This window comes from Budorcas taxicolor, chromosome 16 (assembly GCF_023091745.1).
Source record: "Budorcas taxicolor isolate Tak-1 chromosome 16, Takin1.1, whole genome shotgun sequence".
Classification (NCBI taxonomy): domain Eukaryota; kingdom Metazoa; phylum Chordata; class Mammalia; order Artiodactyla; family Bovidae; genus Budorcas; species Budorcas taxicolor.
The window spans coordinates 48,710,357-48,734,578 of record NC_068925.1 but is presented as its reverse complement, the minus strand read 5'-3'; the positions used below and the strand labels follow the sequence as shown (position 1 = coordinate 48,734,578).

The window sequence follows — 24,222 nt, the reverse complement described above, 5'->3', positions numbered from 1 at the left end:
GCTTTGGCAGTTTTGAAGGCCACCTGCTCCAGAAAGCCTGTTCAACTGCTCTGATGCTCGCCAGAGGCAAGATCCACACCTGCTGGCCACCTGGGGTGGACTGGCACATCCGGACAGGTTTTGTTTGGCTTGACACCACAGCCAGACAGCTATTGTGTTTGATTTGGATCCTTCTTGAGTTTTTCTTAATGAATGTCCCCAGGGCACATTCATCTCAAGCCAATGAGCTCACCTATAGAAACTCTGTTTTGCTCTGCCAGCTTCATCCATCCGAACCTCTTATTGATGTTTGGCTGTGATTTCAACCCTGCAGAAAAGTCACAAGGATGGTACAAGGAACTCCCATGGACCCTTTACCCGGAGTCACCAACTGCTCACATTTTGCACCGTTTCCTTTGTCATTGCCTCTCCATTTTCCTAAGGGCAAAACATTATGAAGCCACAGCCCAATTATCAAAATCAGGAGATTTAATCTTGATGCAATACAGTCATCTAATCCACTGTCCGTTTCATCATAGGCCACCTGTGTCCTTCTGCAGCGTCCTGCTCCCCAGGACCCATCCCCACACATTGTTTCCCTGTCTCTTTTTCAATCTGAAACAGTTCCTTATATTTCTTCCTTCTCCTTGACCTTGACCTTTCTGGGGAGGAAAGGACAGTTACTTTTAGAATGTGCCTCTGTCCCTGTTTATTTGTGCTTTCTTAGGATCAGATCCAGGCTGTGTGTTTTCTCGGTTTGCACGGGGTGATGCTGTGTCCTGACCATCAGGCATGGGGTGGCCCATCTTGGGACAGATCCTTGATCCCCTGGTTAAGGTTATGTTCTCCAGGTCTCTCCCCTGTAAAATTATCCTTTTTCCTTTTATAGTTAGTAAATAATTTAATTCTTTGATTCTGTAAATATTCCATTCATTGTCAAACTTTCACCCACTGGTTTCAACACCCATGGATGACTTTCTAAATATTTTCTTCTTTTTTAAGTAGAATTCTAATACAAGGAGAACTTGCCCTTCTCCCCAGTTTACTTTTTCATTTAGTTATTTGTATCAGTATGGACTCATTTGTTGTTGTTCAGTTGCTATGTTGTGTCCAACTCTTTGTGACCCCATGGACTGCAGCACGCCAGGCTTTACCATTCTTCACTATCTCCCAGAACTTGTTCAGACTCATGTCCATTGAGTTGGTGATGCCATCCATCTCATTCTCTGTCATCTCCTTCCTCTCCTGCCCTAAATCTTTCCCATCATCAGGGTCTTTTCCTATGCATCAGCTCTTCACATCATATAGCCAAAGTACTGGGGCTTCAGCATCAGTACTTCCAATGAATATTCAGGATCGATTTCCTTTAGTATTGACTGATTTGATCTCCTTGCTGTCCAGGGGACTCTCAAGAGTTTTCCAGCACTGCAACTCAAAAGCATTAATTTGGGGGGATTCAGCCTTCTTTATGGTCCAACTCTCACATCTAAATATGACCATTGGAAAAGCCATAACTTTGATTATACAGACCTCTACATGTCATAATTTGTGAATGCATTCTCCATGACCATTTAGGCTATTTCCAGTTTTTATCTATTATAAGTAAAGCAGATATGGGCATCCTTATATATGTCTTTTTGGGGATACATGGCATCATTTCTCTTGGGTAAAACTTAGCTGTGTAATTGCTGAGTCATAAATATAAAACTAACTCTGTAAGAAAATGTCAAACTCTTTCCCAAGTGTTGACACGACTTTTCCTCCCCACCAGCATGATGCGTGAGTGCTCCGGTTGCACCAAGTCCTCACCAACACTTGGTATCACCAGCCTTTTTTATTTTCGCTATTCTAGCAGGTATAATGTGGGATCTCTTTTTTTAAAATTACTGGAGATTTAGCCTTTCAAAACTATTTAATATTGCAAAGATGAACATCCTGGTACCTATATTTTGCCTTTAAATTTTACTCTTTCCCTGGGGTAAACTCCCAGGAGTAGAATTAATTGGTCAAAGAATATAAACTTTCAGAATTTGAATTGCCAACTTATGCTCCCATGACGAATGCATCAGGATTGCTGGCCACTCTTATCAGCATTCCATATGATCATTAAGAAGTGCGGCCAATTTTTTCACTGCTGTGTTGGAGTATCCTGTGCCCTTAAGAAAGTGTCCCAATCAAAGTGTCTGCTGATGAATTGTCACTGAGTCACCACAACCAGGCCAAGAAATGGAGCAGAGTGACCTCCAGACATCCACACAAACCTCCCTGACCCTCTCCCACTAGAGGTGAGGGTGAGACTATGGCTGGCAGCTTTAAGTCTCCTGAGCCCCACGTGACCCTGACTCTCACTTGTGTCCTGCTGCCACTGGGGGAGGTGTGCATGGACTGTTATCCACAGTGGACATATGGGAACTTGTGTTTTCTGTGCAGATAACTCCCAGGACAGAGCCCATGAATCCAGACATGTTCTTCCTACAACATTCGATGCTGCCATCCTGCTGTGCCTTTAAGCCCCCATCATCTGGACAGGTCTGTGGTTCCCCTCACAAGTGGGCATGAAGAGGTACATGGAGGCAGACCAGAGGGATGGTCTGGGGTTGCCTGCCCCATCCCTGCTGCATTGGCAAGCAAGAGGATTAAAGATAAAACACATATTCTGATTTACAGTATTGTGTTAATTTCTGCTGTACAGCAACATGACTCAGTTAAACATATATATATATATTCTTTTTCATATTCTTTCTATTATGTTTATCACAGGATATTGAATACAGTTTCCTATGCTATAAAGTGAGTGAGTGAAGTCACTTAGTCATATCTGACTCTGCGACCCCATGGACCGTAGCCCGCCAGGCTCCTCTCTGTTCATGGGATTTTCCAGGCAAGAATTTTGGAGTGGGTTTCCCTTTTCTTTTCCCAATCTAGGGATCAAACTCAAGTCTCCCACATTGTCGGCAGACTCTTTACCCTCTGAGCCACCAGGGAATCCCCCTATGCTATAAAGTAGAACTAAAATTCAAAAAGATAGACGTACCCCTATGTTCATACCAGCACTATTCACAGCAGCCAAGACATGGAAGCAACCTAAATGTCCATCAGCAGATGACTGGGTTAAAAATATGTGGTCCATATATACAACAGAATATTACTCAGCCACTGGAAAAAAAGAGAGAATGAAATTACGCCATTTGCAGTGACATGGATGGACCTAGAGATGATCATACTAAGTGAGGCAAATGAGAAAGAGAAAGCCATATCATACGATATCATTTATATCTTTCTAAGTGTCTCAGTGGTAAAGAATCTGCCTGCTAAGCAGAAGACTCAGGTTCAATCCCTGAATCAGAAAGATCCCCTGGAGAAGGAAATGGCAACCCATTCCAGTATTCTTGCCTGGGAAATCCCATGGACAGAAGGAGCCTGGAGGGCGACCGTCCATGGGGTCACTAAGAGTCAGACACAGCTGAGCAACTAAACAACAATGAAAACAGATTAATTATATGTGGAATCTAAAATATGATACAAATGAACCTATCTATGAAACAGAGAGAACAGACTTATCGCCAAGAGAGTGGAGTGGTTGGGGAGGGAAGGAGTGGGAGCTTGAGATTAACAAATGGAAACAAATATATACAGGATGGATTTAAAAGCACATATTCTTTGAGTTTATTCATTTCCCATGTCCTTGGAGATTCCCAGCACAGTCACCCTCATCATCCCCAGGAGCTGCTCTCTCACTCCCCAGGGCCAATATCACTTCTTATCTGGAGCTCTTTTTCCTTCGGAATGAGGGACCCAGGAAGCCTGTCTCACTGGGAAAGCATCCATCTGACACCCTGTTGTCTTTTCCTGGTGAAAATCAAACAGCTCTGGAGTCAATGCTAGCTACCTCTGGCAATCTCCTCTGGGTAAGTTTGGACCCACGTGGGTGGGGACAGCTTGCTCACCCAGCTGACCACGCCCCAGGAAAGGGAGAGGACAGAGGACATGGACTACCCTTGCCAGGCCCCTCACCAAGGTCAGCAGGGAGGATTCGCCGCTGTCCTGCCCACCCCCCAGGCCTCCCAGCTCTGACACCACACCTTGAGACAAGCTGGAAACTGTCAGCCCAGGACAATCTCTATGGACAGAAAGCTCCTTGCTTTCTGACACCCAGGGCTTGGTGGGGAGCTTGATAAAGTCGGGGTCCAGTTTTTGCCACCCCCATGGACTGCAGTGGGAAAAGGGTCTAGATGTCCTAGCATCTCTTATAAATGGGGAGGTAGAGGCCTAGAAGAGGGGACGGTACATTGAGATTCTTGCTCATCACTTTCTTCCTCCTTGAAGGAGAAGGTTTGAATCCAAAGATCTCAGCTGGGAGGGGAGGGGAGAAGCCAGGCCCAGGCGGGCTCGTTCTTTCCTCCTATCCCCCAATAAACATCAGCTGGCTGAGGGTCTCTGCAAATCCCAGGCCATTCTGAATGGGAAATGATTAGTTACATAATGCAATATTAAGGCTATAAATCTTCCCACTAGCAGAACCCATAAACCCTGGTTTTTATTATCCACTTACTGCACAGACCCTGACTGTTCCTTCATTGCAGCACAATTATCCTACAATTACTGTTATATTGTTAAGTAAATAGTCTGCCGGAAGCAGCAATTCCGGGGCTCATAAATATATAAGCAAATACAAAGCGAGGCCCGGGAGCCAAGGGGATGAGACAGGACGAGGGAACAGGTGCCCAGAGCCCCCAGGGTAGGAACGTGACACCCCAACGGTGTGCCTGCCCACCTGCAGAAGGTGGCTGGCACCAGAGTCCTCCTGGCAGGAGGGCCTCCCCTTAGAGTGGCCACCAGGCTGTCATTCTGTTGGTAATATCAGTCTCCCTTCACGAGTCAGGGAGCATGTGGGTAGAACACCCGGGACCGAGAAACGCATCTGAATTTTCTTTTCTTTACAAGCACGCTCACTGCATCTTTATATTGAATGACTCCAAACTGGGAATCGTCCAGGAGTCCATCAGTGGGAGGATGGATAAACAAACTATAGCACATTCATATGATGGGACAGACAGCAGCACGGAGGAATGAACTGTGGGTCCAGACAACAGCAGAGAAGAAACCCAGAGCATGGTGGTGGAGGACAGAAGCCACAACAAGAGTCCAGACTGTCTGGCTGCAGTGTCCTGAGGTTCTAGACTAGATGAATGGAATCCGTGATTTAAAACATTCTGACCACCGGCTACCTAGGGAATTGACTAGGAGAGGCCGGATGGAACCTTCTGGGGTCATGGTGATATGCTATTGGTTGCACAAGAACATGCATGTGCCAAAACTCATTAATGGCAAGGGATAATTAAGGAGTTTGGACATGTACACACTTCTATATTTAAAATGGATAACCAACGAGGACTTACAGGGAACTCTGCTCACTGTCATGTGGCGGACTGGATGGGAGAGGAGTTTGGGAGAGAATAGCTCAGATGGTAAAGAATCTACCTGCAGTGTGGGAGACCCAGGTTCGACTCCATCCCTGGGTGAGGAGAATCCCCTGGAGAAGGGAATGGCAACCCACTTCAGTATTCTTGCCTGGAGAATCGCATGGACAGAGGAGGCTGGTGGGCTATAGCCTATGGGGTCACAGAGAGTTGGACATGAATGAGCGACCAACACACATTTGCATGGCTGAGTCCCTTCTCTGTTCACCAGAAACTATCACGACATTGTTAACCGGCTATGTTCCAACACAAAATAAAGAGCTTTTTTTTAAAAAACTCATCCAAGCTTTTCACGGTTAAGTCTAAGATCTCTCTTGGTAAATGTCACATTGCACTTGAGAATATGTGGGTTATTTTCAAATACCTTTTGATATTGATTGCTAACATAATTCCGCAGTGATAAGAGAGTAGACTCTGATTTTAACACCTGTAGACCTTAAAATTTTTGCACCTTGTTTTACATCCCTGAATATATTCCAGCATCTCCTAGTTTATAGTCTGTGGGAGCTTGAATAGAATTTGTATCCTACTGTTGTGTGAAAATTGTATAGATCTTAATCATGCTGAATCAGTTCATAGTGCTTTTCAGGTCTCCCACATCCTTCTACTTTTCTGTGTATTCATTCTATTAATTTTTGAGAGTTTGATATTGAAACTTCAACTAAAAATCTTTATTATCTACTTAAATTGTATATCTACTACAGTATACCTACTATAATTGTAATATATAGAACTACATATTGCTTGTAACTTTATATATATATGGAACTATATACATATATATATACATATACATATACATATAAAACACTTCATTTTCTATTTTCCAAGTCTCTTGTAAATGTGTTATCATACTTTCATAATTTAAAAAATAAAAAAGAAAGAGAAAAGATCTCATCCAAGACATCTCCCAGATTTGGATTTCAAAGGTGAAACCACTAGAGTGATGGACAAAGCAGTGGCCTCCTCTGCAGGAAGCACCCCACGTGGCCAGTGCCCGTTGGTCAAAGGGCTAAAAGCCTGCACCAAGTCTCATCACCCACCCCAGGGCCCAAGTGAGGGGAGGCCAGCTCTTCTCAAAAGAGTGACTCCTCTAGCCGCTCCTGTGCCTGCTGTGGGGTGGGACAGGATTGGCAGGTGGAAAGAATCTTCCAGAGCCCTGTTGTCCATACTCCTGATGACCCTGGCCTCTGGTGACAGTGCATGACGTTTATTTGATGCCAGAAGGGAGGGGAACCTCTCGGTTGATTTTACAGCACTGACGCTTTTTGAAGCTTTGCCACACCCACCTCCTGTTTTGTTTTTCCCCCGACATGACCCTGTGCAGCCATCAGGACAAGGGTCCCCATTCTTGTTGAAAGGACAGTACCCTGCACCTCAGAAAGGCCAAGTGGACCACATCCCAGGGTCCAACACCGAATTAGTGGCGTTTCCATAACAAAACCTCAGAGTCCCCAGAGGCCAGCACCGTTCATGCTTCTTTTCTTACAAAATAGATAAAATAGATCAACTAAAGCAAGCCAGTTATGTCCTAAGGCAAAATGTGGGAGGCAGAGTAGCAGTCCCCTAAAGATGGCGATGTCATAATCCCCAGGACTCATGACTAGGTCTGTTTTCAGGGCAAAGGGGAATGAGGGAGGCAAGTGGCATTAAGGCTGCTCAGCAGTTAGCCTGGAGCTGAGGACGGTGTCCTGCCTCGTCTGGGTGGACTCAATGTCATCACCAGGATTCTCAGTAGGAAAGGAAGATGCAGAAGCTTCAGAACCAGAGGGAGGGCAGAGTAACAAAGACTCCACCATCCACCCCTGGCTTCAGAGAAGGAGGAAGCATCAAGGAATGGGGAGCCTCTAGAAGCTGGAAAATGCAAGTAAATTGACTGTCCCTGGAGCCTCCAGAATGAAGGCAGCCTGGCCAACACCATGGTTGTGGGCCGGTGAGACCCACGTTGGACTTAACCACAAATAGTGCATGTTGCTTTAAAGGTCTAAGCCTGGGCTATTTGTTACAGCAGCCTTGGAGAACTTCAATACTTGTTCTGAAACCTCAGGGAGAACCCAGGACCTCTCTGCTCCCTCAGCTTTTCCCTCCAGGGGATGCTCTGGTCCAGAGATTCTGACACTTCAAACCAGAATCCAGAACCCACCACCCACCCCCTTCCCAGGACCCTGCTTCTCCACAGGGCTCAGGGAGTGCAGGACACCTTCGGCCTCTCCCTGGGAAGTTTGCTCCTTGGAGCATCTGCTCCTGAAGGGCTATCTTCTCTCTGACACCATGCTCTGAGAGCTGGGAACTGGGCCCAGTCACTCCTGTTTACAATTAATGAGGTGGTTACCAAGCGCAGATTTTAGGAAGTGCAATATCACTTCTTAACAATAACACTTTCCAACAAGCTGCTTTACAAGGCATCTGTTAGTCCCCACTCTTTAAACAGAACACATGCTTTTAAAAAATTCTATTGCATGAAGTTATCGAGCGACCATTCCCTGGAACATCATAAAACAAACATTAATTAGGGCTTCAGTTGGTGCCATCTCAATTGCACCACCAGGCCATTCCACCCTGGGGATGCTCACTTTAAGAACGGCAGGTAAGAGTCAGAGTCAATATCTCAGGCTTTGGTGAAGAAGGAATGAGTCTGCAGGTACAGAGGGGTGGTGGGGAACAGCCAAGACGTAAGCCAAGCCCGCCAGTGGCCAAGAGTGCGACCTGCACATGGCTGGGTGACACTCACAGTCAGCTGTATCCTAGGCACCCCCGCCCAGGGCACCCAGACCTTTGCCCAGTTCCAAGAGCCCTACCCATTGTCCCGAGTGTCATAGGATGATGCCTGGCCCCCTGGCCAGGAGGCATTGCAGGAGGCACGGGCGTGGGAGTCAGATGGCTGGGGACATCTCTGACCCCATTTCCTCAATGGTGAGAGCAATCAGGATAAGCCTGGTGTGCTGGAACTTTCCTATTTTAGCCCCAGAGTGCCCCTGCTTCCTAGGAATTCCACACTGCAGAGGCCGGTCACCCTTGCTTTCCATGTTTACTCTGTCAGTGCCATGGAACCAAATGCTTAACGGGGTGAGAAAGTGCTTTCTCTGCCATTTGGAGACCTGCATGCCTCTCAAACTCACCTTCCTCCACACTCACCTCCTACCGGGTGCCAGTCAGTCCCCCCAGACCCTTGAATCCATCGAAGTCTCTCACCCTGAGTGCCCTCATCTGCTCGTCCTCTCACCAAAGTCTATTGGGGTCTCCAAGGCCCTCGTTTCTTCCCCAGCCCTTCCCTCCATCTCTCTGCCCAGTCTTCACACCTACCCCTTGGCCACTTCTCCCAGCAGGTCTCAGGCACAGGTGGCGGCTGTGCCTGTAGCAGCTGGGGAGTCCCTGTTCCAACAGAGCTGCTTAGTAACACAGCTGAGGAACTGAGACAAATACGACGGAGATTGCCTTCAGCCCAGGCTGCGGTGCGCAGTTCTCAGCAACTAAGTCAGGGTGATGTGGGGTCATGTTTGAAGCTCTGACCTTGCATGCAGGTGGGTTTCCTGAAATGCTTATGATGACATTTGGTGGGGTGGGGGAGAAGATGATGCCTGATCCTACATGGCCCCAGAGGTCAGACAGCTCTCCTGGTGCAAGGCTTCTGGTTTCCAGAAAATGTGGAACTAGATTCAGCAGCTCCAGTGATCATGCCTTCAGGGGCTGCTGGAGTCCAAGGTCAGAGCCCATCTGGAAGTCTTCAGTGAGCTCTTGGTGCTTAAACCCTCAGCCTTGGACACCTCTACTGTAAGCTTCTGCCACGCTTTCTTCATCCTAAATAACATGTGCTATTCTTAGTCGCTCTGCTAACTGCTGCTGCTGCTGAGTCGCTTCAGTCGTGTCCGACTCTGTGCGACCCCATAGACGGCAGCCCACCGGGCTCCCCCATCCCTGGGATTCTCCAGGCAAGAATACTGGAGTGGGTTGCCATTTCCTTTTCCAATGCATGAAAGTGAGAAGTGACAGTGAAGTTGCTCAGTCGTGTCCGACTCTTAGCGACCCCATGGACTGCAGCCCACCAGGCTCCTCCGTCCATTGGATTTTCCAAGCAAGAATACTGGAGTGGGAAGCCATTGCCTTCCCCGCTTAGTCGCTCAGTTGTGTTCAACTCTTTGTGACCCCATGGACTGTTGCCCTCCAGGCTCCTCTGTCCATGAGATTCTCCAGGCAAGAATACTGGAGTGGGTTGCCATGCCCTCCTCCAGGGGAGCTTCCCAACCCAAGGATCAAACGCAGGTCTCCCACATTGCAAGCAGATTCTTTACCATCTGAGCCACCAGGGAAACCCAGGAATACTGGAGTGGGTAGTCTATCCCTTCTCCAGGGATCTTCCCAACCCAGAAATTGAACTAGGGTCTCCTGCATTGCAGGTAGACTCTTTACCAGTTGAGCTACCAGGGAAGCACATCGTAATAGCATAATCCTACAAAACCTGCGTTCTTTAAAGTTTCTATTTACATTCTGGGGGGCTTGGCTCTTCCATCTTTGCAGATCAGATCAGGGACGGGGGCTGGGGATGCTTACCGTGTCAGAGGGGGACCTACACTTCATCCTCCCTCTCTGTCTCTCAGGAACCAATCCAAGTCTCAGGGACTGAACTTGCCCTACTTTGCCTGAGACTCAGGAGTTCCCTGGGGAGCAAACTTTAAGTTCTAAGGCCTAGATGATCCCCTCAAAAAGAGGACAACTGGTCCCTCTCTGAGCTTCTTGAGAGAAACAGGCCTAGAGACCAACTTCAAACAGAAAACACATCCATGGGACATGGATCCTTTATCAAATATGAGACAAGTAATCTGAGAGCTGGTTTCCTCAATATTTCTGGAAAAAAGAATCATTCTAACAATATTTATTGGAACATTCATTGGAAGGACTGATGCTGAAGTTGAAGCTCCGATACTTGGGTCACCTGATGTGAAGAACCTGGAAAAGACCCTGATGTTGGGAAAGACCCAGGGTCTTGGAAAAGATCCTAATGCTGGGAAAGGTTGAAGGCAGGAGGAGAAGGGGATGACAGAGGATGAGATGGTTAGATGGCATCACCAACTCCATGGCCATGAGTTTGAGTAAGCTCCGGGAGTTGGTGATGGATAGGGAAGCCTGACATGCTGCAGTCCATGGGGTCACAAAGAGTCGGACACAACTGAGTGACTGAACTGAACTGAACAATATTTATTTACATCACATGCCAACTTAAAGGCTTAATAAAACACCAGGCCAGAGTGGCTGAACCCCACCGAAGGGCATCTGGGGTGAGCCTGGAGGGAAGGGCAGTCGCAGAACAGGAGAGAAGTTATTTAGTCCCCCCACCTTCTCCAGGAAGCAGCTTAAATCCTATGAGGGAATCTCAGTCTAGGTCAGCTCTTAAGCTTCAGTTAAAGGAAAACAAATCTAAAATAATCTCTTGCTAAATTAAATATTTCATCCTTTAATTCCACATCAACACTGTTCATTTCTCTCAAATTTACAAAATAATAATAATAATACAATCTTTTTAACCATGTCATCCCTCAGTAGCAGGATTTGCAAGCAGCCCACTGTAATGTCACCACCTACTTCTCATCATATCTCCCTCATCGGCTGCGCTATTTTCATTGCATTATGTATATTTTACAAAGAGAGACACTGTCACCCAGAAGGGTAATTGTCCTTGCACGTAATCCTGTCTGGATGGTGCAGAGCAGCCCTCACTTCATTAAGTGCAAAGCCTCCACCTGAGAAAATCAATCGCAGCCTAAATCATAAAGACGAAAATCAATGGCTGCTACACACCCCAGGCCTCTTCCACACAAGCCCATTAGAGAGACACTGGGGACTGACTCCAGATGGGCTGGCCCTGCCCCCGTGACAGCCAAGAGTGTACAGGCTCCAGGCAGAGGGACAGGATGGGAGCTTTTAAAATCTAATCAGCAAAAGTCGCTCAAAGAGAAGGGGATCTATTTGGTACTGTGGGGGTAGAATGTGAAAAGCGCAAAATGACATCCATTTGTTCAAAAGATCACTGAGGAACTATTGTGAGCCAAACCCTAGGAGAGGCCTCCGCATTCAAGATAAACACCCAGTGTCTGTTCTCCAGGGGCTTTCCATGTGGTGAGGAGCACAGATGTATATGGGCACTCATCTTGGCCTGAGTGCAGCCAGGAAACACAGAGAGCCTTGTGTATGGGGGTGGAGGGATGGGGTCATTTGAGTTGGGTCTTGAAGGATGAATAGGAGGTTGTCAGGAACATTTTTCTTCATAATAGTGTTGGGAGGGATTGAAGGATGCCATCTTCTGACAAGTTTGGATTCCCCTAAATCAACACTTCAACCAAAATTCAGTCACTATTTCTTAACAGTCTTTGAGGTCCCTGCATAGAAGTGAATGGGTCAAGCCAGAAAGAAACATGAAGATCCCTTAACACATCCCTCCTTTAAATTTTGAAACTGAGCTGTTATCTGCTTCCTCTCTTCTGGGAGCTGTTTGGTGAACCCCCAAAGCATCAGGTATTCTGGTTGTGTCCATTTCTTCTTCTCTTTCTTATTAACTCTCCTAGACTTGATTCCTTTACCATTCTTCATTTGAGGAGCATCTCCGAAATGTCAGAAGCTGAGCTTGGTGTAAGGATACAGATGCTCTTGAGAGGTCTGCAGGAGGCCAGATCTGGGCAAGGGTAATATCAGACTACCGATGGACACAGAGGAAGGATGCATGATCCACTCTGGGGGAATCAGGGTGGGCTTCTGGGTGGAGGTAACTTCCAAAGTGACTCCTGAATCTGGAATTGCCTGGGTAAGGATGGGCAGTGGTCAGAGCACTCAAAGTAAATTGTTGCTACATGAAGAGGAGGTACCACACCCTCAGTCACTTGCTTAGCACATTGTCTTTCCCATCCCCATGGCAACCCTCAGAGATAAGCAGTAACATCTTCAAGATAAAGAAATCTGTTACAAAAGTCAAGGAATTTTCCTGACCTACTCTGCAAGGGAGGGACAGACTCAGAACAAAGGCTGAGCCTCTGAATGCTCCTGGCCAGGGGACTTTGTCCTCAGAAACAGTATTCAAGCTGCCAGTCTGCAACATCAAATAGCTACCTGCACATACATCCTGCCAACATTAATTGAGCATCTACTATGTGTGGCCCCAGGGTCACACAGAGGAAAAAGTACACGACCCTCAACCTGCATGATATTTCCAACACCAGCCTCCCTAGGACCTTGCTACTCAAAGTGAGGTTCTTAAACTAGGGCAGCATCAGCCTGGAGCTTGTCAAAAAATGTAGATTCTCGAGCTCACTTCAGACCCACAGAATCAGAATCTGCATTTTGACAAGATCCCGGGTGACTCCCAAGTACAGTAAAGTTGGGAAAGCTCTGCCCTAGGGAGGGAAGGGGGTGTGGAGATGACCATCCATGAAGGTCTCCAGGACTCCCTGTTCTGCAAACCACTCTGTGCACTGAACCTCATTAAATAACACAGAGCAAAGCCTGGCCTTCCCAACATCCTATCCAGACAGGGTTAAGGAGACAAATAGATAGGAGGAGAGAGGGCTGAAGTTGCTGGTGAGGTGGGTCGTGGGCAGAACTCAACAGGCTGTACATGCCATGCCTACTTCTGCAGGGCTGCCAGCTCCAGGGCCGTGGTCATCCTGCCACCTGGGCAAAGGTGTGGTCAGCATCCCCCGCTGCAGAAGTAGGTCCAGCCTCACTCCTGAAGTCAGTAGCTCCCAGGGGCTGGAGGGAGATTTAAATGCCGGTCTACCGGTTTCTGAACCTGCACCCTTCACAGTAGCTGTGACACTAATGGGTGTGTTTGATTCTGTGAGCACCTGCTCTCTTTCTGGCCCTGCACACAAGACCATCATCTCTGTGAAGGCAGGAAAGTGTTTGGCTGATGGTGTGTCCCCACCACCCAAAACAGGCACTCATCAAGTATCTGTCGAATAAGTAAATAGACAAAAATAACAGAGGTGACGTCATCACCTGAGCAAAGCACAAAGCCCATTCACGGGCAGACCAGGGGCCACTGCGGGCCCCCCAGGAGCAGGCGGGGGAGGGTGACCAGCAGGGTTACTCGGGGCCACCCAGTTGAACTTGGTTTCTGTGTCCTGCTCCTCTTGCCAATTGGGAAAACAAAATGCACTGTTCACTTGGCAGCAAAAGTACTTATGGTGTGAATTGACTCATGCCATCAAGAGGCATAAATAGGTTAGGATGAATAATGACAGTCAATATCTGGACGCAAAGCTCAGAGCACATGGTCCAGCTAGAGTGACCTTGCAGTAAGGGTCTCCCTGCCTCTCTTCCCCAATCCCCAAGGAGCTCTGCTCTCCAAGGCTTCAAGGGGATGGGATTTGTATCCACAGAGAAGGGTAGAACCGAGGGTCAAGCACAGGTCCTCACTGGGTTTGCTTGGCTCTGTGGCCTTGAACCAGTAACCGCACATTCCTGAGCCTCTCTGTGGCCCTCATTTAAACATTAGACCCATCCTCCCAGGATGGCGAGGAGAGGAGGTGATTCTCCCCATGGCTCATTTTTCTCCATGTGGAGGCACCTGATTAAAGTGTCCTCCCTGAATGCTCTTCACCTCCCACACATTCCCTCCTCTCAAGGCAAGGAGGAGGGACTTAGCTGATGGGGAGTGATTTAACTGATGAGGAGTGGCTTACCTGATGGGGAAATGACAGCTAGTGCGGGAGTTTTTGTTTTCTTATTGCTGCTGAAACAAATGACTACAAATAGTATGGCTTAAATAGCAAAGATTATTATCTTACAACTCTGCAGTTCAGAAGTCAAAAAATGGATTTGATGGCTGGAGGCTCTAAGGAGAGAATTTCTCTGTTTTTTCTGGCTTCTGGAAGCTCCACACCTTCCTTGGCCCATGGCCTCATCACTCTCAGTTTCCATCATCACATCACCATCCCTAGCTCTGACCCTCTCTCCTCTATCTTTGGAGAAGGAAATGGCAACACACTCCAATACTCTTGCCTGCAGAATCCCATGGAGGAAGGACCCTGGTAGGCTACAGTCCATGGGGTCGCAAAGAGTCAGACACCACTGAGCGACTTCACTTTCACTTTCACTTTTTTATTCCTCTCTCTTGTGAGGATGCTGTGGTAACAGGGACCCACCTGTCTACTCTAAATCATCTCCTGTCTCAAGATTTTTAATTTAATCCTATCTGCAAAATCTCTTTGCATACATGGACATCTAAGGGGGCATTATTAGCTCAGCACAGGGGAAGGACGTGGACACAGGAGCCCCAGCCCCGCCCCCTCCCGACAAGGTGGCACATCCTGCCCCTTGTCACACTGTGATAGACACTCAGGTGGCCAGACCTGGGTGTAGCCAGTGTCTGTAGATTCCAGCAAGCACCTTGACCTTCTTCCCCAACAGCCTTGCCAGAAATGAAGATGATTTCCCTTCACTCTGTATGTGCTTGATTCTTGGGTCCTTCTCCAGAGCTAAAAGAGGGAGATAAGGGAGGGCGTGCCCTATGTCCACCCACTCAGATTCTAAACCCTGTTACATTTCCAGGAATGGATGAAAAACCAAGAAAATCAAGGAGTACAGATGGAATGGAGATGGAGGTTTGAGAGCCATCTGAGCAGGTGGCCAGAACCTCACTTCCATCACCCCCGGGGATCTTGACTTTGTGAAAACACCGAGGTTCCATGTAGCCAGAATTTAAGGTATGATTGGTGTTCCTAGAGCAGCCTGGGTGGGCCACACTGGGCCTTAGGCCTAAGGACATAAGTTTTGCAGAATCTTGACCTTGGTGGGTCACTACAGCTTATGGAGGCTTTAACCACAGGCCACAGCCTTTTTTTTTTTTAAAGCAGGCATAGAGATTAGCTGCTGCAGGTTCATACATGCAAAGTTGCTTTAGTCCTGACTCTTCGTGAGCCTATGACTGTAGCCTTCCAGGCTCCTCTATGGGATTCTCCAGGCAAGAATACTGGAGTGGGTTGCCTCCTGACCCAGGGATGGAACCCACGTCTCGTGCAGCTCCTGCACTGCAGGCAGATTCTTTACCACTGAGCCTCCTGGAAAGCCCCAGCTGCTGCAGGCAGGATGAGACATTTTTAGCAAGCCCAGTGCAGCCACCGCTTTGATGATAGAGAATCTTTGGGTATAAGGTCTTTAAGGCATCAGGTGATGAAACGACTTCTTTTTTGCTGCTTTTATAACCATGTCTCTCAGCCAGGCTGGCAGGCCAGAGAGCCAGGATCTGAAACTGCAGGAGAAGCTGTGTTCTGCCTGCAGAGTGTTAGCTGGCCAATGCCCCTGGAGGAGTGAACCGGGTCAGATCATCTGGCCAGTTCCCTTCCCCTTGATTCGTTATTTATTTTTCTAATTGATTCAAGGCTAAAAAGAGAGATAAAGGGGAACTAACCTTGAGTCTCTGGGGCTCTTACAAGTCATCGCTTACAAACACTCTCAAGAGACCTGGATTTATTAGTCATATATGTTCCAGTCATGGCTTTAGATTTCTGAGTCCCTGGATGTCTCCACATCTGCAGATGTAGGAGAACTTTAAGTGGGGAGGTGAGCATCCTTCCTGTGAAGACTGGAATATAGGTTTGCCACAAACCAAGGCTGGGGAAGATAATTAGGCAGAGGCTCATGCCCGGCTGCTGCTTTCTGCCTCTGCACCCAGATTTGCTCCATTCAGGGAGCCAAGGAGGAAGTGGGGGATTGAGCATATGCCTCAGAATGACCCTCTCTCTCAAATCAGCAGCTAGGCCAGAAGGGATACGTAACAGGGGTAGACATACAAGTTCAGGTGCAGATGTGGCAAGGGATCCCTGGAAGGAAGACAGAGCTCTTAGGACACATGCCAAGCAGATGGGAAGAGGGAATGAGAGTTTTCAGATCTAACTGCTCTTAGCAGAGTGAGGAAAGTGAAGAAAGTTAGGCCAGGATAGGTCAATATTAAAAGAAAAAGTTGTATCCTGGAGGAGCAGCCCTTTAGCGGGTGGAAGGAGATGTTTGGATTCTTATCAGCTGGAAAAATCCAACCTCAGAGGTGAGAAGTGCAGATTCCCCCACAAAGAAACACCACACCCTGGACAGGAGTGAAACTGCAGGTGAACATTAAGGCAAGTGACCAGGATCCTCCCCTTCTAAGGACAGTGGCAGCTACAGGAACAAAACCCTCAACAGCCTACAGGACAGAAAACAGGGAAAACTTCCTAGGAGAACCTCACTGTCAGGGCTGGTGCAGCCAGTGCCCTGATAGAGAAATTAAGCAATCGGAGCTCTAGAATGAAGCCCAACAAAGGCAGCACTGTGTCAGGGAGGCTTCCAGCACACCTCTGTCACAGCCTGTGTTCTGATCCTAGCTCTGCCCCTGCTGCAGTGCACCCGGGATTAAGTCACTCAACTCTCTGTACCTCAGCAGCTCCATCTGTAAAACGGGCTGGTGTGATCTCTGCATTGTACGACTGACTGAGGATTAAGCAGATGAGTGTTTGCAAAGCATGCAGCAGTGCCCAGCATAGATGGGCACCATCCACTGATAGGTGAATGGATAAAGAAGTCGTGGGACATATATACAGTGGAATACTACTCAGTCACAAAAAGAACACATTTGAGCCAGTCCTAATGAAGTGGATGAACCTAGAGCCTATTACACAGAATAAAGTAAGTCAGAAAATTAAAAATACATATATGAATTCATATATATGGAATCTGGAAAGATGGTGCTGATGAACCCATTTTCAGGGCATCAGTGGAGATGCAGACAGAGAACAGACTTGCGGATATAGTAGGCGAAGGAGAAAGTTTAAGACTTGAGAGAGTAGCCTGGAAACATATGCATTACCATATGTAAAATAGAAAGCCAGTGGGAATTTGCTGTATGATGCAGGGATCTCAACCCAACGCTTGCTGACAACCTAGAAGGGACTTACATATACCTGTAACTGATTTATGTTAATGTTTGGCAGAAACTAACACAAAATTGTAAAGCAATCATCCTCCAATTAAAAATAAATAAACAGTCATGTATTGGGAGGAGGGGGCAGGGAGGGTGAGAGTCTATTCAAACCACACCTGAGAGGATGCTGGCCCAGAGGGATTAGATACCAGAATGCCACCTTCAGGAAGGTGATGAGGAAAAGATTTGTTTAAACCATGGTTCTGGCAGACATAGAACTTATTGATTTCATATTTCTTACTGCAGGAAAGAATCCAGAGAAAAATGTCAGAAAAAACAAGTGTCTGGCTCAGCAAACAGGGAAACTGGAAGGAGGGAGGCCCTGAGAGGGGGCAGACACAGCCAGCCAGCATGTGTCAGGGGGATACAGGCCACACTAAAGAGCAGGTGGCCTGGAGAAATGAACTCGCTAGGTCTCCCCCAGAGTGAGGAGAGAGCCGCAGAGAGACACACATGTGGTGCGCTGTCCGGGACCCCTCACTACCTCCATTTCCATGTCCATTAATTGAAATGGGATAAAACATAGGCACCCTGGCCACATTATAAGTCCTGGGGCTTCCTGTGTTGGCCATGCAGAAGGAGGACATTTAGATCCTTCCAGTGGATTCTGTGGGAGAGCACTGTTTTCAGATATGCACTGCTCCACACCCCACCCTTGAAGAAAAGATGTCATGGAGAGAAATGTGTTTGACCCTAAAACGCATGTCCATGAGGTCAGGGACTGTGTTCCTTTTTTGTTTGTGGCTGCACAACCCATGCCCAGGAGCATACCTGGTGGACATAATAATGATTCCCAAAAATGTGCACGTCCTCATCACCAGAATGCATGGATATGTGACTTTAACTGGCTAAAAGGACAGGGCAGGTATGATGATGGACTTTGAGATGCGGTGATCACCTTAGAGTGTCGGGGTGGGCACAAGGTCATTGCAAGGGCCCTTATGGAAAGAGGGGGCAGTCAGAAACGTGAGGACAGGGTAATGCTAGTCCACCAGCCCAGGAATGCAAGCGACCTCTAGAAGTTGGAAAAGGCAAAAAAATGGAGACTGCTGTCTAGTCCCTAGTGCTTCCCTGGTGGCTCAGATGGTCAAGAACCTGCCTGCGATGCAGGAGACCCAGGTTCAATCCCTGGGTCAAGATAATCCCCTGAAGAAGGGAGTGGCTACCACTCCCGTATTCTTGCCTGGAGAATTCCTTGGGACTGGTAGACTACAGGCCATGAGGATGCAAAGAGTTGTACACAACTGAGCAACTAACACTTTTACTTCACTTCAAGCCCTAGCTTCAGTCAGTAACAAAGAGGTGTTTATTTCACCTTCCTCTCTCCTGCATCTCACTCTCTCTCAGTTGGTTCCAAGCTTGACTAGGGACAAGCAGGATGTTACATAATGAGTATCCAAAAACCATAGAGGACCTGGGTCACCTGGGCAACGGCAGGTCCTAGGGATCCCCAGGAAGAGAGGGGTGCTATTGACTGAAAGTCTGTATACCCCCAAATTTATATTGAAACTTTCCCCCCAGTGCATCAGTATTGGAAGGAGGAACCTTTGTGAGATAATCAGGTTTGAGGTCATGAGAATGGGGCCCTCATGGCAGGATTAGTGCCCTTATAAGAAGAGACACCAGAGAGTGCCCTCTCCCTCTCTCTCTCTCTCTCTCTCTCTCTCTCTCTCTCTCTCTCTCTCCCTCTCTCCATTTATCTCTCCACCATATGAAGACACAGCAAGTGGGCTGCAGTCTGCAAGCCCAGAAGCGGGTTTGCAAGCCAAGGAACCACATCTGTTGGCACCTTGATCTTGGACCTCCAGCCTACAGAACTGTGACAAGTAAATGTCTGTGGTTTAAGCACCCCCCACCAGGCCCACCCCAGCCTGCAGTGTTTTTGTTACCGCAGCTGGAGCAGACCAAGGCAAGAAGTCATCAGTGGAGAATGCAGGAGGTCAAGTCCAACATGCATGTCAATTTAAACATGCTGTGAGGGAGCTACAGACCAGAGAGCTTACTCATAGTGCTGGGGTGGATCACCTCATCTTCCCCAGCTCATACACAAAGATAAGGGGTGTATTGTTGCCCATCCACAATAATCAGCAGAGCCCCATGGGTCAGTGACCACTACCATTCTCCCCACCCCTGGTGCTCACAGCTGTGTCTCCAGAGGAGGTCATGGCTTACAAATAAAGGATATGACCCAGCCCCCAGGTGGCTCACTTCCTCCCATCCTCCAGCACCTGGCTGGAGCTCTGGCCTCGCCCCTCGAATGAAGCTATTCACTAGTCATGCAAGGACACCCTCAGTGGCTATTCCTGACATGCCTGCCTCATGAATTACTGAAACTCATCCATTTTTAGCAGCCACTGAGCTGAACCCAGAGACCTTTCATAATTTAACATTTGATTACATTATAGGCCAGTAGAGTTCATTGTTTAAATATTTCAGGCAGAAGCACAGGTACCCCGCCCTAGTCCCGTGCAGTAGAACCCCAACCTCATTCATCATAGTGAGGGGAGGAAGGGATGGGTGGGTAAGCCTTGGGGTTTCAGCCTTCCTGGGGCAGGTCCCATCCCTTCCCATCAAACACAGTTGAAAGGGGCTGCTAGCCGCCACCCAGGCCATTAGGATGACAGGGAACTAAATTCAAGGCCACCAGTGTCCACTTTGTAAGCAGTGAGCTCTCCAGACCAAGTGTCCATGCCTTTCCTGTGGAGATACACCTGCAGCTCTGTCAACTGAAAAAAACTACACAGCCTTAAGGTTGAGAATTGTATTTTATATGGTGGACAAAACTGAGGACTTAAGTCTGAGACAGCATCTCAGACAGCTCAGAGGGACTTCCCTGAAGAGGTAAGGGAGAAGCCAGGATATATAGGGGTTTTTGCAACAAAGACCAGGTAATCAGAACACCAAAAAATTGTCGTTAATTAAAGAAAACCAGACATCTCAAGTCAAAGAATGTAGTGCTTTTCTATGTATTCAAAGATGCAAAATCAAGGCCTGTTGAAATCATTCTTTGATATGCACGTCAGATACATGGGGCCAGCATCCTGTGCTTTCTCATCTCCGGGGAAAGCTCTGGGCTAGGTAGGTTGGGATGTTTCTATTCTCTATGAACACGGGAAGCGTGGTTGGACAAGGGGTCAGTGGTTCCTTGCAGAGCTGGGTCTGCTCCCCCTCCTCTGGTTCCATTTGCCTCCATCACCTGAGCTCCTCTGTCACCCAGGATCAGGGTGATGAGACTGTACCAGTATCAACTACAAATTGTCACTTGCCATGGGCACTTGCCATCTACCTCTACAAGGAATAAATCAGGTGCTGCTGCAGCTGCTGATTTTCAACACCTCCTGAAAGGAGCTCAGGGTGGCGAGCAGGAATGCGGCCTTCTGTGCTGATGTTGGGGAGGAGGGGTAGAAACTGGCAGGACAGGTCTTCAGGTAGTTAGTATTTTCAGAAGCTGATTTCATGAACCCAGTTCTTGTGTCTCCTTAGGTCTAGAAAAGCACTAAAATCCTCCATACTGATGACTGCTTCTTGTGACTAGCAGAAAACTTCTTCAAAAAAATACGTGCTGATGCATGCATTCCCCCTTCACCAAGATCACATATGTACTGACCTTCCCCTGCCTCTTTGGAGACTTTTCTCAGAGCTATCTGAAATCATGTCTCCCAGGCTGCAGTCCTCATTTGCTCCAAATAAAATTTATCTCGGAACTCTCACATTGGCCATTTTTTAAATCAGCATGAGGCAGCACTGATTTTCACATCAGCCCCTGTGTTTAAACATTCCTGTGCTTATCCAACAACCATTCACCACATGCCCGTTGTAAGGGGGGCCTGGTTCTAGGGATGAAGACATGTGAGGCTACAAACCACATGTCTGTCATGGACCACCTTGAGCACCCCCCGCCCAAAAATTCATGTTGACGTCCCAACCCCCCGTTGCTTGAAATATTTCTGTATTTGGAGATGAGGGCTTTGCAAGCATGCTAAGCCACTTCAGTCATGTTCAATTCTTTGTGACCCTATGGAAAATAGCCCACTAGGCTCCTCTGTCCATGGGATTCTCCAGGCAAAAGTACTGGAGTAGGTTGCCATGCCTTCCTCCAAGGGAACTTTCCCACCCAGGGATCAAATCTGTGTCTGTTATGTACTGGCAGGTGGATTATTTGCCACTAGTACCACAGGGAAGCTGGAGGGCTTTACAGGGGTGTTAAGGTTAAAAAGAGATCAGTGAGGGTGAATCCTACCCTCTCTCATGTCCCTACACAAAGAGGGACGTCAGGACACAGAGACAGACAGACAGAGGAAATGACACAGAAGCAGGCTGGAGAAAGCATCGTACTGCTACCCCAGTTTCAAAGCTCAAACCATGAACACTTCTTTTCTATAAGACCCTCTTTCTCAGAAGGCCTTGGGTAATCCTGATAAACCAGAGGAAAAGGATGTACTGTCTTAAATTGTTATTGTCTGTTGTTGAGTCACTAAGTTGTGTCTGACTCTTCGTGCAAAATGACCTCATCCTTTGAACCAAGCCTCCAGAATCAGTCTTTCTTTGCATCCTGGAGGAGGGGTTTATGTTTGACTGTGAGCCTGTCCCAGAACTGGCTCAATTCAGAAAAAGAGACACAACTTTCTCCCTAAATTGCCAGTGCATATTTCTTTATTTTAAAATAGAGGTAAAATTCACATAACATAAAATTAACAGTGAATTACTTTGAAAGGTCCAATTCAGTGGCTTTTGGTACATTCCCAGCATAGTGTAGCCATCACCTTTATCTCATGCCAAGATCTTACACTGTCCCAAAAGAAAACACTCATTAAGTGATCACTTCCTATCCCTTCTTTCCCCAGCCCCTGGTCACCACCAATCCACTCTGTCTCTACAACTTACCTATTCTGGATGATTGATTGTTGTTAGTCACTTAGTTGTGTCTGATTCTTTTGCAAGTCCACGGACTGTAGCCCAGCAGGTTCCACTGCCCAAGGGATTCTCTAGGCAAGAATGCTGGAGTGGGTTACTAATTCTTTCTCCAGGGGATCTTCCTGACCCAAGAATGGAACCCACACCTCCTGCTTGGCAGGTAGAATCTTTACCACTGTGTTACGAGGGCAGTCCCACTGTCTTAAATAATGCCCCCCAAATTCAGGTCCACCTGGTACCTCTGAATGACCTTCTTTAGAAAAAGGGTCTCCGCAGAAGTGATCAAGTTAAGAGGAGGTCATCCTCAGTTAGGGTGGCCCTAAATCCACCGTGATTGGTGTCCTATATGAGGAAGATAATTTAGACCCCGAGACACACAGGGAAGAACAGATTGGGGCAGAGACTGAACTGATGCTGTCACAGGTCAAGGACTGTGGAGGACAGTGAGGACCTTGAGATGCTGGGATGAAGGAGAAGCAGATCTGCCCTTGAGCCTTCGGGAGGGAACACCATCAGCTCAACCATGGTTGTCAGGGAACCAAAGCAGGGACCTGGCTTGTCTAAGATCTGGAGACTTGGGGAGATGGCTGCCTTCACATGGAGTGGGGAAGCTGGAAGCAATTCAGTTTTGAAGGGACGTTATTGCTAAAAACATGCTCCAAGCTGGGCCTACAGAAGCCTGTGTTGGGGCTTCAGGCTTTCAAATCTGGAGAAACAGCATGCAAAAGCTGTGCATTACCCACTCAGGAAACCACCACCCCACATGTCACAGGACCTTGAAGGACACTGGACAAGGAGGACCTCCCAGGGACAGTCTGGGCCAGGAGGTAGTAAACAGGGGGATGCTCCTGAGTGTGGTAACCAGGGAGCTCACCCTGCTGCCAGGGTGGGGAAACTTCACAGTGATTACTGCTCTGAGAGCTTTCAGAGCGAACCACTGGACACCGCTAGCTTTCAGAGCGAACCACTGGACACCGCTGTCTGCTGTGATATCATCTACCCCTTTCTGAATGGCAACTGTTCTTGAAGATTTCCTCTGCTGCTTCTCAAGGGGTACATGTCCCCCCCTTGAGGGGGCCATAACATACTGGTCTTTGAGTTAACAGACCACCAGGTCCCAAGCTGAACCTGAGAGGCAGCAGAGAGCAACACACAAGGTCATGGACAAGAGCTGGAAGCACGAAGGACCATGGGTGTCCCCTGTGGAGAAGCAATGGTGCAGAGACTGCCAGAGTGGGGAGACTGTCCCCATGTTAACACAAGTTCATGCACCTGACACGCAGGAGAGGCCAAACAAACTGAAATGTCCAAGTGTGGGGCAGAGGAAGGCTTATTGCAGGGCCCTGCAAGGAGACAGGTGGCTCCTGCCCTGAAAAGCCCACAGCTCTCCGAAGGGTTTCAGCGAAGCACATTTAAAGGCCGGGTGAGGGAGGAGGTCCTCGGGTGTGTGATCAGCTCATGCACAACTCTCTGATCGGCTGATGCTGAGGTAACAGGGTGGCATCACAAGGGTTAACTTTATCAATCCTTAGGCTCCGGAGGCCTGGGCTGAGTATTCAGGGTCATTAAGTAGTTAACATCTTCCATTTGTTGGAGAAGGGGAGGTTTTTTATATCTGCAAAACAACTCAGGAAATATGCATCAAATACTGTTATCTAGGTCTTTCAGAGAGGAACTAAATCAAAGGATTTGGGGGAAAAGTCCTCCCCCTACACCCCCTACCCACCCACCAAGGTCCCAGGGGGCCCTGCTCAGTTACACCCACAGAGACCAGAAACAAGAAGGGACTGACAGCAGGCACTGCCAATAACCAGGGCTCATTCTCCCTTTGAACAACCCCCCCGCAAATGATTTTCTGCACACAGATCAACTCCCCAGAACACATGTGTTATTTATAGAATGTCTGTG

The 24,222-nt window shown here is 47.8% G+C and overlaps 1 non-coding gene across 1 annotated transcript; it reads left to right on the top strand.

The window, feature by feature from the left end:
* Positions 1-3,257: 3,257 nt before the first annotated feature.
* Positions 3,258-3,328, top strand: TRNAS-GCU (transfer RNA serine (anticodon GCU)). Its single transcript has one exon. It is a non-coding gene; the product is annotated as a tRNA-Ser (tRNA).
* Positions 3,329-24,222: the final 20,894 nt, after the last annotated feature.